Source organism: Protopterus annectens, chromosome 2.part0 (genome assembly GCF_019279795.1).
Source record: "Protopterus annectens isolate FY-2018-M chromosome 2.part0, PAN1.0, whole genome shotgun sequence".
Classification (NCBI taxonomy): domain Eukaryota; kingdom Metazoa; phylum Chordata; order Ceratodontiformes; family Protopteridae; genus Protopterus; species Protopterus annectens.
Window position 1 is genome coordinate 2,007,328 of NC_056728.1, and position 13,887 is coordinate 2,021,214.

Consider the following 13,887-nt stretch of genomic DNA (forward strand, 5'->3'; position numbering starts at 1 on the left):
ATCCCCTTTCATACCCAACCCAGACCAACAAAGGGAATCCCGGATGTTCCACCCAGTCTATGGGATGTTGCAACAGTAGAGGTTCAAAAACTATTAGAAAAAGAGTCATCCAACCAGTCCTAGCAGACCAGCAAGGAGCCAGAACTTACACAAGATTCTTTTTGGTGCCAAAGAAAACGGGACTGGAGACCAATTTTGGACCTCAGCAGACTCAACAAATATGTAGAAAAGACAAAGTTCCGGATGGTCACACTTCAGTCTGTACTCCCGTTCCTAGGGAAGGACATTTGGGTGTGCTCAATAGATCTTCAGGATGCGTACTACCATATCAAAATGGCCGGGCCATCCAGGGATCATCTGTGCTTCAGGCTGGGAGCCAGTCACTTCCAGTTTCGGGCCCTGCCCTTTGGTCTCACTACAGCCCCCAGAGTGTTCACCAAATGTATGGCAATGGTCATGGCTCACTTGAGACATCAAGGAATTCGGGTGTTTCCGTATTTGGATGACTGAATCCTTACTGCACCCACCAGGCATCCGCTTATTCAAGCAAGGGACACTGCAGGACACTGCCTTAGATCTGTGTTTCCAACTGGGCATTACAATAAATTCAGAAAAGTGTGCTTTATTGCCATCACAGCATACAGTGTTTATAGGTGCAGACTTGGATACAGTCAACATGTTTTTAAAGCTTCCTTCAGAAAGAGTGCTTACCCTACGACAACAGATTGTGGATCTCCTTTCAAAACATAAAGTACCAGCATCGCAGATTCTCAAGTTGCTGGGCAGCAGCTATCATTGCAATACCCCTGGCGAGATCTCCCATACGGTATTCTTCAGTGGCTGCTATTCACACAGTGGACCTTTCAGGACTTGCCGATGAATCACCCAGCGCTTTCTGATAGTAACGTACATCCCGGTGAAATCCAATGTGATAGACAAACTCAGCAGGGCAATTCTGTTGCCTCACGAGTGGTCCCTCAAGAACAAAGTAGCGGAAATGATTTTCCGCAGACGGGGCCAGCCTTGCTGCGACCACTTTGCGACTTCCACGAACACCAAATGCAGCAACTACTTTGCCTTGTTCCATCAACGGGGACAGTCCCCCGAGGGACGCACTTATGCACGATTGGCCTCTGGAACTCCTTTATGCCTTCCCTCCCTTCCCCCTTATTCAGAAAGCCAGTTTTCTGGGCAGGACACTTGTCTTAATAGCCCCATATTGGCCTCATCAAATCTGGTTCCCCTTTCTGAAGCCTCGCCTACTAGAAGAGCCTTGGATCTTGGACCCAGTGCTGGATCTTTTGACCCACTCGGCAGGAGCTCTTCACCTCAATCCATCAAACTGACAGCTTGGCTGCTCCAATTCCCAGAATAGCCAGGTTCCAAAATTTATCAGAAGAAGCTCAACATATTCTTTTGTACTCGGATAAGTCTTCAACCAGGAAACTATATCTCAGTAAGTGGAAAAGGTTTTCCATCTGGGCTCAGCAGAATAACATTGACCCTTTTCTAGCCTCCATATCGGATATCTTAGAGTTTCTGACCAAACTATTTAACGAAGGAGCTGCAGCAGCAACCATACAGGTCCAACTGGCTGCTGTATCTAATTTCCATATAGGTTAATCTGGAAATGGTATGTCCAATAAGTTGGCGAAGACCTTTTTGAAGGGTATGATGCACCTAAAACCACCGATCAGATCTCCTACCGCTCCATGGAATTTGAATCTAGTCCTAGCCAAAATGATTATTCTCCCGCCCTTTGACCCTGCTTCTTCTTGTGAGCTGAAATATCTTTCTTGGAAGACCATTTTCTTGTTGGCCATTACATCAGCACACAGAATTTCAGAGTTGCAAGCCCTTTCAGTTAAGCACCCATACTTGATATTCCACAAAGATAGGGTTTCCCGCAGGAAGAACCCGTCGTTCTTAATTTGTTCTGAATTCACCCTTAATCAGGCCTGTTTTCTCACTCTAATCAGTTGGAATGTGTGATTCACAAACTTGACGTCCATAGACAACTTTGTTTCTTTTTGGACAGGACAAAAGACCATAGAAGAGCTGATCAGTTGTTTGTCTCCTTATCAGATTCCAAAAAAGATGCACCGGTATCTAAATCTACCTTATCTAAATGGCTTTCTGATTGCATATACTTTATATACCACGAGGCAGACATTTCTTTAGATGACAAAGTCAAGGCTCATTCAACCAGAGCTGTTTCTACTTCCATAGCCTTCTTGGTCAGACTTCCCATTGATTCTATTTGTGAAGCTGCTACAAGGTCAAAGCCACATACCTTCATATCTCACTACAAGGTAGACAAGGTCTCTAGGGACATGGCTTCATTTGGGTCTGCTATCCCTAGACAGGTACCCCCGTGAGCTACCCAAGTTTGTGGTGCTGGGGACGCTACCCATCAGTAAGAATGAAGGCAAGATTAAACAACTTCACATAAAGAAGTTATGTACTTACCATAACATTCCATGTGAGTTGTTCTTCTCACCTTCATTCTTACTACACCCCCCCCCCCCCACATACCCCCATCCAATGTCTGGAAGTTCGAGAAGCTCTACGTTGGTTTTGGTTCTTCTGAGGAGTTTCCTATCACTAGTTGTCTCTATGATTTCCTTGAAGTCTGAGGTAGGTTTAACACTAGTTGGCAGCAAACAAGATCTGGGGAAGGTAGGGGTGCACTGTACTGACCCTTGTTGAAAATGTAATGTGTTTGCGTTTAAAATGTTATCCAGATTTGAAATGTCTTTCCTTCCAAAAATGCAAATATCTTTTAATATCATGTCTGCAGTCTTATGCAAACATTTTCATCTTATGCAAACATTTTGAGTCCAGGACAATAGTCTTGTCACCACCTCCACTTTTCCCAAAGAATTGGTAGAGCTAGATGACACATTTTTTAGTTTTGTTAACATTGTGCAACAAGCCAGCTTCTCCACTTTCTACTCTTACCGTCATCAATAGGCTGTTCGACTGTTCCTGTCATTTCAGTCATCAAAGTTATACCATCTACATATTTGAGGTTATTAACATTTTATTTTATTTATTTATTGGCATTTGTTAACCGGGTTAATCCAACTGAGCCAGGGGCCCATTTTCAATGGAGACCCGAGGAGAAAAGCTTCAAAAATAAGTAATTTATGATATTTGCAAAATATTAAACTAATGAAAACTTTGTGAAGGGGGAAGTAGAGAAATTAAGGCAAAGTAACCAATGTGGATCATGGTATTATAACATCACTATGCAGGAAAAAGAAGCGCTTTTTGACTTGCAGAAAAATCAAGACACAGTAATTAAGCCTTTGGACAAAGGTGGCACCATAGTGGTACTTGATGCTGAATGGTACTATGCTTCAGTGTTACACATGTTGCAAGATGAAAAATTACTAAATTTGAATTAAGTAAAATCTTACTTCGAGGGAAAGAAGATCCAAAATACATGGTAATGCAAGGACGAATAAATCAGGAGCTTTGAGTTTTTTGAGACACCACATCCCACCATATCATCCATCAGCGGATTGCCTAAAATTCATAAGGATATTAGAACCCCCCCCCCCCATGTCCCATTGTTTTTGGCCGAGGTTGGGTCACTGAATCTCTGTGTATGTTGAGAAACCACTAAACGTTCTAGTATCAGCAGTACCAACAGTTCTCGGACACTAGCATGCTGTTAGATCAACTGAAGACGGCTCGAAGCAAACTGAGAAAATATCCTAATATCTTACTATTAACACTAGATATTTGTAGCCTGTTTACGTCTATTCCAAATGAGTATGGCATAGAATCTGTGAGAAATTTCATCAGAAGGAATACATGCAACTTGGATATAAAACTTATTTGTACACTGCTTGAGATGGTGTTGGAAACAAATATCTTCTATTATGGGAATAATTATTATTGGCAATGCTGGAGAGTAGCCATGGGAACACCATGTGCTAACAGCTATTCTAACTTAGTGTTAGCAGAGTGAGAGAGAGAAAAAGTTATTGCAAATTCTAATCCTTGGTTCGAGAATGTGATTTACTATGCTCTGTTTGTGGACGATGTCCTTATTTGGAATGGAAATAAAGAACAGCTACAGTCCTTTGTAGCATATTTAAATGAAACTACCACCATCTTGAAATTTACTGTTCAGTCATTGGACACCAACATAGACGACTTGGACATAACATTAATTCTAGATCAAGAAAAGGAGATTGGTACCAGGATACACAGGAAAGAGACTTGGAAGAACCATTATCTACGTAAAAGGAGTATGCATCCCAAGCATATTTCGAAGAACATCATGGAGAATGAGATTACAAGGATATCAAGACTTTGTACCAGTGAATCAGATTATGAAAAAGAAGTTTCTTATTTACAGAATAATATAAAAGAAAGAGGTTCTACCATTAATGACGTTACACTAAGTAATGATGAGCTAATAAATTTAAGGAAAAATAAAGGAGCACCATTACTACATAGGACTAATACATCTAGCAATAGGAGGGCATCTACCAATCATACTAGAAATGGAGTAAATTTCATCTTAACATTTACTAATGATTGCCATGAAAACTATGGGATCATAAAGAAATATTGGCCCATCCTAACACAGGATGATAAGATACGGGAGATTGTAGGTGAAACACCTAGATTCACCTTCAAAAATAACTTGAAATGTTTGCTCTGTATGAAAGATGGTGTGAAGAATACTTCCATTAAAGCAACAAAAAAAGGAACTTCTCATTGTGGCAGATGCATGGCTTGCAATAGCATTAATACCAGTAATTCATTCATACATCCTGTTAGTAAAATCCAGTATCACTTCTCCTGCCACGCTGATTGCAATACCCCTTATGTTGTATACCTGGCCACTTGTTCAGACTGTTTTACCTATTATGTAGGTAAAACTGACCAGTGCTTTAAAAACAGAGTTTTGAGACATCTCCGAGATATTCGTCACAAAGACCCCAAGAATTGTCTTCTAGCCATATTATGCAATTTCCTTCTCATCAATTCTATTTCAAAAGTGTTAGAAACTACTTTCCTGGGTATGAAACAAGGGGACATCACTAATGCTACAGAACGTATTGAAATGAAGTGGATTATTAATTTGCGAGCAGACAAGCCGCGAGGCTTGAATGCCGTTGTTACTTTACTAAAGAATAGGAGACCCACCATTGGATGAAAAGGAGGAGTGTTCGCTCTACCATCTTCATTGGTTTATAGTTGATTGGACCATGGAGAAGGCGTTGGCTTCACACTGACTTTTGATTGGATGGAAGTTAATTGAAAGGCAGACCTTCCTCCTTTACATCCATTTAGTTTTATTGATTCACAGCTGATTGGATCCTAGAGAAGGTGTTGTGTTGTTTCTGTACTAACGTTTGGATGGAAATGGTTTTAATTTAATATTCCCCTATATCACTATACGATCTGAAGAAGGATATTTCTGAAGAAGGATATTTCTGAAAGTGCTTATCGTTAAGAAAAACAGGGGACTCCATTTTAGTTTGTTTTATTCGTTTTATGTCCTAAGTTTTATTATTAAAGGATTTAACCATTCCTGGTGGTGTTTTGGTTTTTTATGTATTGTTTGACTCATACCTTATGCACCTTTGGCAGCTACAAGTATATTTTTTTATTCCAAAATATTAAAGTAGGGTCACAGAAGTATAATAAAAGTCAAAAATTTGTGTACAGCAGTACAATGTTGTTGTGTTTTTCGACTTTTTCCCGGTTAGGGGTCGCCACAGCGGAACTCCGGTCTTCTAATGATTGGCAGTAGATTTTTACGTGCCGAGTTGCTGGCCCTGACGCACAACCTTCAATGAAGGTACGCCCATTCATGCATGTCTTCACACAGAAGACGCTCTAGCTGAGAATTGAACAGGACAACGTCTTACTTTGAGGCAACAATGCTACCGCAGCACCACCACCGCAGTACAATGCATAGGTAAAATAACAGTAAACAAGTACAATTTCCAAATTTTGAGAACAGTAGGCATAGGCCTAATAATATTTAAAAGGTTTAGGGAATATTACACAAAGCAGTACAGTATGAATACTTTTTGCTAGACCAAGTACAAGAAGGAAAAATAGTTGATAGGGAAAAGCAGATAAGATGAGGAGAGGAGACTAGTTCAAGTGGGGGGTTGACAAGGGCATGACCAAGTCTTCAGGAGAAAAAGTTTGTTCTTTCTTAAACCGGTATTTATCCTGAATGCTTCTTATGTTGATAGGGAGTGAGTTCCAAGCATGGTCTGCAAAGTGTTTTGTAAAGGGGCTTCCCAATGTTTTTGTTCAGTTTATATAACTAAAGGAGGTGTTTACTGGCAGTACAGAGATTTCTTCAAGCAGTTATAATTCCAGCATGTAATTCATCTTGCCCGTTATCTGCATGGTATATTCAACATGTAAACTGAATTGGTACGGTAACATATACAGCTTTGTCATAATGTTTTTTTTTTTTTGTCTCAAACCAGTCAGTTATTCCATATTTGGTTCTGTTGCTTCTTGCTCTGCATATACATTCCTCTGTAGGCAAATAAGGTAACCTAGTATCCCAGTTTCTCTAAGAAATTGCTAGTTTGTTGTAGTCCACACTGACAAAGGCTTTAGAGTAGTCCATAAAGGTAGAAGTTAACATTTTTTCCAAACTCCTTTATTTTTTCCATTGTCCAGCAGATGCTGGCAGTTTGATATCTGGAACCTCTTTCTGAAACTAGCTTGTATATCTGACTGTGCTCAGTCCATATATTGCTGGGTTCTAGCTTGCAGTATCTTGAATTACTTTGCAAGCCTGTGAAACAAGTTCACCTGTTTTGATAAGTTCAACACTCTAGCTATGCCCTTTTTTAGAATTGGAATATAAATTGACCTTTTGGAAGTGAATAGCCACTGTCAAGCCCTCCACATTTGAAGACCAATTCCACGCAGTAATGTAACCGCATAATTTTACAGTTCTTTTAAAGCAGTTTAGTTGCCATTCTGTGACTTCCATTGTAATTATTATTAACCAGACTTTCTAAGGCCCATTCAGTTTCAATGTCCAGGGTGTCCGGTTGTAGATAACATGCCATTGTATGCATAAGTAATACTAGTGCCCTTTATGTATCTCTCTTGTATATTCCTGCAGTCCCATCTGACTTTAAATTCTTCTGCTCCTGTTACGTTCCTCCCATCTTTGAATTTTCTTCATACCTATTTTACCTGGGAGTTTTACATATGTCGCACACTTCCTTGAATAGATTTCTTGGCTTTCCTATTCTGTTGTCCTCTAGTTTTATTGCACTGCTCATTTAAACATGCCTCCTTATCTCTCCTTGCCATTCTTTTAAACTCAACATTCAATTTGACAGAAATCTCTTTTACCCTCCTCCTTTCTTTGGCCACTTCTACAGTTTCTAGATGTAAGACAGTTTTATCTTTTGACTTATTAATGCATTTTCTTTGTATAATGGTTGTAATGCTACTTCCTGGACAATATCACTTACTTCAATCCATAGTTTTTTAGTTGCTCTAGCCACTAGATCTAATTCCTTAAATCTATTATTAACTTCTACTACCCAGTCAAGGTATTGTTGAGCTTGTATTTCATTGGCCTAGATGGTTTTCTTTAATTTAATTCTAAACTTTCTGATAAGTTTGTGGACTGAGCCACAGTCCTTTCCATGTCTTGTTTTTGCTGACTGCATAGAACTCTTCTGTCTTTGACTGCAAAGTATTATTGTCAGTCTGACTTTTGGTATTGACTATCTGGTGAAAATTGTGTAAAACAGTATCTTAAGCTTTTAAAAGAGAGTGTTTGCTATGAACAGTGAATTATCTTGGCACAGTTCTACTAGTCTGTTCTTCATTTTGCAGTCCAAGGCAAAACCTACTCGTTAGCTGTACTTTGACTACAAGAATTTTCAATCGGGGGCGGTCAGGTAAGCTGAAAATCCCAGCTAATTTGCAGATAAAATAATTCATTTGTACACTAATCTTGAGGCTGTCGCCAAAACTTGTGACTATATTATTTACTGTGTCTCACCCACACCTCTTACATTTGACCTACCTACAGGATGTGTAATACCATGAAAGTAAAATGCAAGCTTGCATATCCTAGTATTTAGCCACATTCCTAACTCCTTTAGGGTTTCCCATGTGGGCTTACATTGATGTGTGGTCAGGATGACATATTCATACTCTTCCTAGGATTACATAACCCCCTCTTCAAGGCTGCTGCTTTAATACTCCAGAGATCTATTTAAATTAGCCTTATTCTAACTGTATTAACATGTCCCCATTTTCGGCAGAGGGGAGTTCTCCCCTTTTCCGAGGGAGGTGATCTTTTTGGTCCATACTTAACCAATCTGCCAAAAGGCAAAATATTTAGTCAGTTTCAACTGATATGAGTTAAACACAAGTATGATTTTTAAGGTAGGAGGGGGGCTGTATCATGTAGCATCTCTGTCCATCCTAAAATCCCTCTAGAAACCCAGTGAAGTCTTATAATCTTACATTTCTTATTTCTGGGTGGTGACATATCTGATCAGTGGGGCCTACTGATCTCCACAAACTAACGATACAGCTGAATAACCCAATCCAGGGGTAACTAAAGAGGTAGTCATTGTTTGGATTCTGCTTGGAGGAAGAATCCTTTTATACCCTTCCCTGTCAGTCATAGCAACATTCTTAATTGGGAAGCATAAGTTGTCACACGAAGTATACCATTTCTACGTGTAACATTTAGAGAGGCAATTGTACTTGGTATTCTACAACCCTTCTCTCCTAGAACAGCAGAATCCATATGGGACCATATCTGAATTTTGACCAAGATAGGACGATATGCTGAAACTGGTATGTTCCTAGAGAATATGGTGGAGGATAATTTTTTTTCCAGTATTGATTGGAAGCATACGTCTCAACATGCAAGTGCAAGACGTCTAGACAAAGCCAAAAATAATAGGGGCACAAAGGCCCTCAAAAAGAGAGACAAATTTTATGTAGTGCTTGTATAAACTTAGAATGTTGATATACTAAAACTTTTTTTTTTTTTTTTTTTTTTACTAGCATGCGTTTTCTAAAAGATATGTAGTCAGAAACTCAAATGTATGCTGTTTATTTAATGATATCAGTCCTCAATGATTTGCCAGAAAACCAAAAATTTTATGAAGGACAGACCAAAAATAAAAAGCAAAAATGTGGACATTCTGTGAAAATCTGGACAGTTGAATGGGTATGATTGGAAGTCTCTAATGTTTGATAGGAAGTGCAAAAACTTGTCTTTCAACTCTGACAGATTAGTCATTACTGTGTCACTCAAAGTATGTCTAACTTTCACCTAAGTATTTTACTTCATCCTTTTGCGGGATAGTGGTGTTGTCCAATGGGTAGTTTACATCACCGCATATTATAATGGCTGACTTACTAAGCTTGCACTGCAACTCGGTAGAAGCCTCAAAAAAGGGAAAAATCTCCAGTACCATATCAATAACTACAGGCAAGTTAGAACTCAACAAGGCACAGTCATCCATGAACATCAAGAATGCCTGATGTGAGTCATTGGCTGCTGATTTGTAGCGCAAACAGTGATCTAACTTTATGGGTTATTTCCTCCATAATCAACAAGAAGAGACTTTGCATCCCTAACTCAAGCCTCTACGTACGAGTCCAGGGTTGATAGTCGCCATTGTCAAGTACTGTAAATGATGGACCCTTGTGTAGACATTGTATTACTTTAGAAAATTTCAGGCCTTTCTTCTTTGAAGCACTTCCCAGCTGACCTTGTCAAAGGTCTTTTTTGATCTCGAAGAGGACATCTGCCTTAGCCTGAGAACCACAATACTTATGCAGGAAAGCAAACTGTTTCAATCAACTTCACTTTGGCAAAGTCTACTTGGCTGTTAGATACTAAACACTCTAAAGGATCCAACCTCCTAGCTAAGATTTTGAGGTCCAAGTTAATAAAAGATATGGGGAGAAAATTGCCCAAAGGAAAATCCAAATTTCTTTTTTCAAGGATGAATGTAATTATTGGTTTATTAAGATGTTGCATTGAATTTGATTTGGCCCCTCTGAAATCGAACACCTCCTTGAGGACCCCATAATCTTCTCCCACCCATTTGTAAAATTCTATGGGGAAGCTGTCAAGTGCCTGGGACTTTGACTTTAAATGAACAATTACACTGCATATCTCCTAAGATGAAATAGGTCTATCTAATGGTCTAGAATCGGACTATGTGAATGGGCGAGCCCAAGCTGCAGCAAAGTCCCAACTATCCACACCAGCCTTTGGGACCAGGTTGTACAAATGATAGCAAAAATCTCTAAAAGCTGACCTAAGCTCACACTCCAGTTTAACAAGCTGCCCAGATTCAGTGGTAACTGAGGATATGGGGATTTGGGATGCAACTTGCTTAAAAAAAATACGGAGACCAGAGATGCATTGCTATCTCTTGAGACACCAAAATTGCCCTTTCTAAGGAGTCCCGCCTCAACTTTAGAGAGCTCCAACAAATTAATTTTTAATGCAGAGAGCTGCTTCCCTGTCTTTAATGGGACATTGCACACCATCCTTTACTATCCTGTTCTGCAGGTTTCACATTTCTCTGTTGTACTCATTCAAAAGTCTAACTACATTTCTCCTCCTGTGACCCTTCCTCTCCATATCATCTTTGATCACCAGTTTTCAACCATCATACCAGCCAGAGCTGCAGGGGACATCAGGGGTATTATTCCTTTGCTATATATCCCTCCCAACATCTCTTAATTTGGCCCAACAATTGCAAAAATTCCAGTGGAAATGGACCCATCTCCAACTTCTAAACTTTTGCGTCGTAGAATTCTGTTTAACCAGGAGTGTAAGAAGTGCATGGTCAGATAGATTAATCTCGTGTATTCCATGCTTTCCAACCACACTGTCGAACCAATACAAATTCCAGAGTAGAATGTGTGAGGCAACAAATTGGAGCTGTAGTTATTGTAAAGCAAATGTTGATTTGCAAACACACAACCTTTAGCACTTTCATCCCTATTCAGAAATGGACTTCTTCGGAAGGCTAAAAAATTTTAAAACGGCTGTTATAAATATCCTTAGCACGTGACCCAATACAGTCAGTTAAATCCAGGAGAAGCACAAGTTTTAAATTTGGGAGTCTGGTCTAACTTAACTGCTTAAAAAGATTTAAATATGCATATAGTTATTAATATTAAACCACTGCAAAAATGCCAGTAATTAAATTGTGTGTTTATCTATGTATATTAGATAATTTAATTAATGATTTAATGTAAAGTACATAGGTATTACGTTGTGATATGATTCATAAAATTAGAAAAGTGTGTGTGTATAATATATATTCACACACACAATATTAACTGTTATACCATTTCTAAGACAAAATATTTAATATTTTGCAAAGGAAATTGTTATAATTTTAAGGCACTAATATTTAAAATACTGGTTATAGATGTCCTGTTATTAAGGCCCAGTAGAGCTATGGCATTCAAACATTACTGCCATGTTGTACTTCAAGGCCTAAACTGCTTGTTGTTCCAGTTGTACTTTGATTATTAACTTTAGCATTGCAGTTCTTTATAATGAATGTAACCTCATTTTTTTGTGTTATTTCCAAAAGTTGCTGCAAATCCTCTTAAACTGTTTAACTTCCTCCTCTTTGGATCTGTAGTTGGAGCATAAACCTGTATCACAGTAATGTTGAATGGCTTTCCTTGTAGTCTGAGATCATTCTATTGCCATTTTGGGGGTTGTAACCGAGCAGACAGGGCACTACAGATGCAATGTTTGCTCTGAGAGTGTTGATGGAGAAGTACAGAGAATGTCAGGACGACTTGCATTGTGTTTTTGTAGACTTAGAGAAAGTGTATGACAGGGTGCCTAGAGAGAGAAAGTGTATGACAGGGTGCCTAGAGAGGAGTTGTGGTATTGTATGAGGAAGTCAGGAGTGTCAGAGAAGTATGTAAGAGTGGTACAGGATATGTACAAGGGTAGTGTGACAGCGGTGAGGTCTGCAGTGGGAGTGACTGATGCGTTTAAGGTGGAGGTGAGATTACATCAAGGATCAGCTCTGAGCCCTTTCTTCTTTGCAATGGTGATGGACAGTTTGACAGACGGGATCAGACAGGAGTCCCCATGGACTATGATGTTTTCAGATGACATTGTGATCTGTAGTGAGAGTAGGGAACAGGTGGAGGAGACCCTGGAGAGATGGAGATATGCTCTAGAGAGAAGAGGAATGAAGGTCAGCAGGACTAAGACAGAATATATGTGTGTGAATGAGAGGGAGGACAGAAGTATGGTGAGGATGCAAGGAGTAGAGGTGGCGAAGGTGGATGAGTTTTAAATACTTGGGGTCAGTAGTTCGGAGTAACGGTGAGTGTGGAAGAGAGGTGAAGAAGAGAGTACAGGCAGGATGGAGTGGGTGGAGAAGAGTGTCAGGAGTGATTTGTGACAGACGAGTACCTGTAAGAGTGAAAGGGAAGGTCTACAAGAGGGCAGTGAGACCAGCTATCTTATATGGGTTGGAGACAGTGGCATTGACAAAAAGGCAGGAGTTTGAGCTGGATATGGCAGAGTTAAAGATGTTAAGATTTGCACTGGGTGTGACGAGGGTGGACAGGATTAGGAATAAGTATATTAGAAGGTCAGTCCAGGTTGGAAGGTTTGGAGACAAAGCCAGAGAGGCAAGGTTACGTTGGTTTGGACTTGTGCTGAGAAGGGATGCGGTGTATATTGGAAAAAAGATGCTAAGGATGAAGCTGCCGGTTAACAGTAAAAGAGTAAGGCCTAAGATGAGGTTTATGGATGTGGTGAGAGAGGACATGCAGGTGGTTGGTGTGACAGAGCAAGATGCAGAGGACAGGAAGAAATGGAAACAGGTGATCTGCTGTGGCGACCCCTAACGGGAACAGCCGAAAGAAGATGATGATGAACTGAGCAGTGTTTTTTGACATCCTTGCATTATTAATGAGGCTTACACCATTTCTTCTGCAAGACTGAAAAAATATATGGCATAATGATCCATTTTATTCCATTTTAGTTCACCAATTCCCAGCATGTCATTTCCCAGGATGTCATTGGTAGTAATGGATATCTGTTATTAATGTAATGTTTCACAAACTGTATTGTTTTAATAGTCGTATGTAATCTTTTCAGAATTTGTATAGTTGTAGTATTATCTGCTATTAATGTAATACTTCACAGAGTGTTCTATTTTTGCAGACTGACTTTACTTTTGGTCTTTTGGAATCTGGCCTCTGGTGTAAACCTGTTTTTATAGACAGGCCTTGCACCAAAGTACATCACTTTCCAAAAGGCTTGCTGTCAGTGTATCATGGCAGACTTAGTGGGGGCAACTCTTTTGGAATGTGTTCATAGGTTGGTACTAGGCTATCAGCCCTAGGGCCTATACAAGCCTAGCCATAACAATTCCCTGGCTATTTCTTCCCACATTATTTACTTTCCTGGACCCCTGTCTAACAGGGCGACTGACGTGATCCCTGGGGTGAATTTCCTTTCTCCCATCCAATCGTCAAGGTTCCTCTTGAAGAGGTCCAAAGAGGCACTCTGCTTGACATGTATGGGCAATCTATTCCAGAGTCTGGGGAGTCTCTGGGTCAGGAACCTATCCCTCCAGCATGTTTTGTTTATTGTGATGACAAGGTTTAGATCCCTGGAGCGTGTAGCTCTGAGGGATTGGGATTTCTTTAAGTGTAGCATGTCCAACAGCTCTGGGTTTGACATGGCCTTGTATGTTAAGCAGAGATCGCCTCTGAGTAGACGATATGCGACAGAGTATAGCTGGAGTTTTTTAAGGCGGTCAGCGTAGGGCATCTGCTTTAGGCTTGTGATTCTTTTAGTGAGGTATTTCTGAGGCCTTTCCAGTTGTTGCA

At 39.9% G+C, this 13,887-nt stretch overlaps 1 protein-coding gene across 1 annotated transcript in view; it reads left to right on the top strand.

The window, feature by feature from the left end:
- Positions 1 to 7,868: 7,868 nt before the first annotated feature.
- Positions 7,869 to 13,887, top strand: part of LOC122793688 (FAST kinase domain-containing protein 2, mitochondrial-like) — a 173,697-nt gene continuing 167,678 nt past the window's right edge. The window contains exon 1 of the mRNA XM_044061907.1: positions 7,869 to 7,922. The gene's annotated coding sequence lies outside the window, so the exon portion shown is untranslated. The remainder of the gene's footprint in view (positions 7,923 to 13,887) is intronic.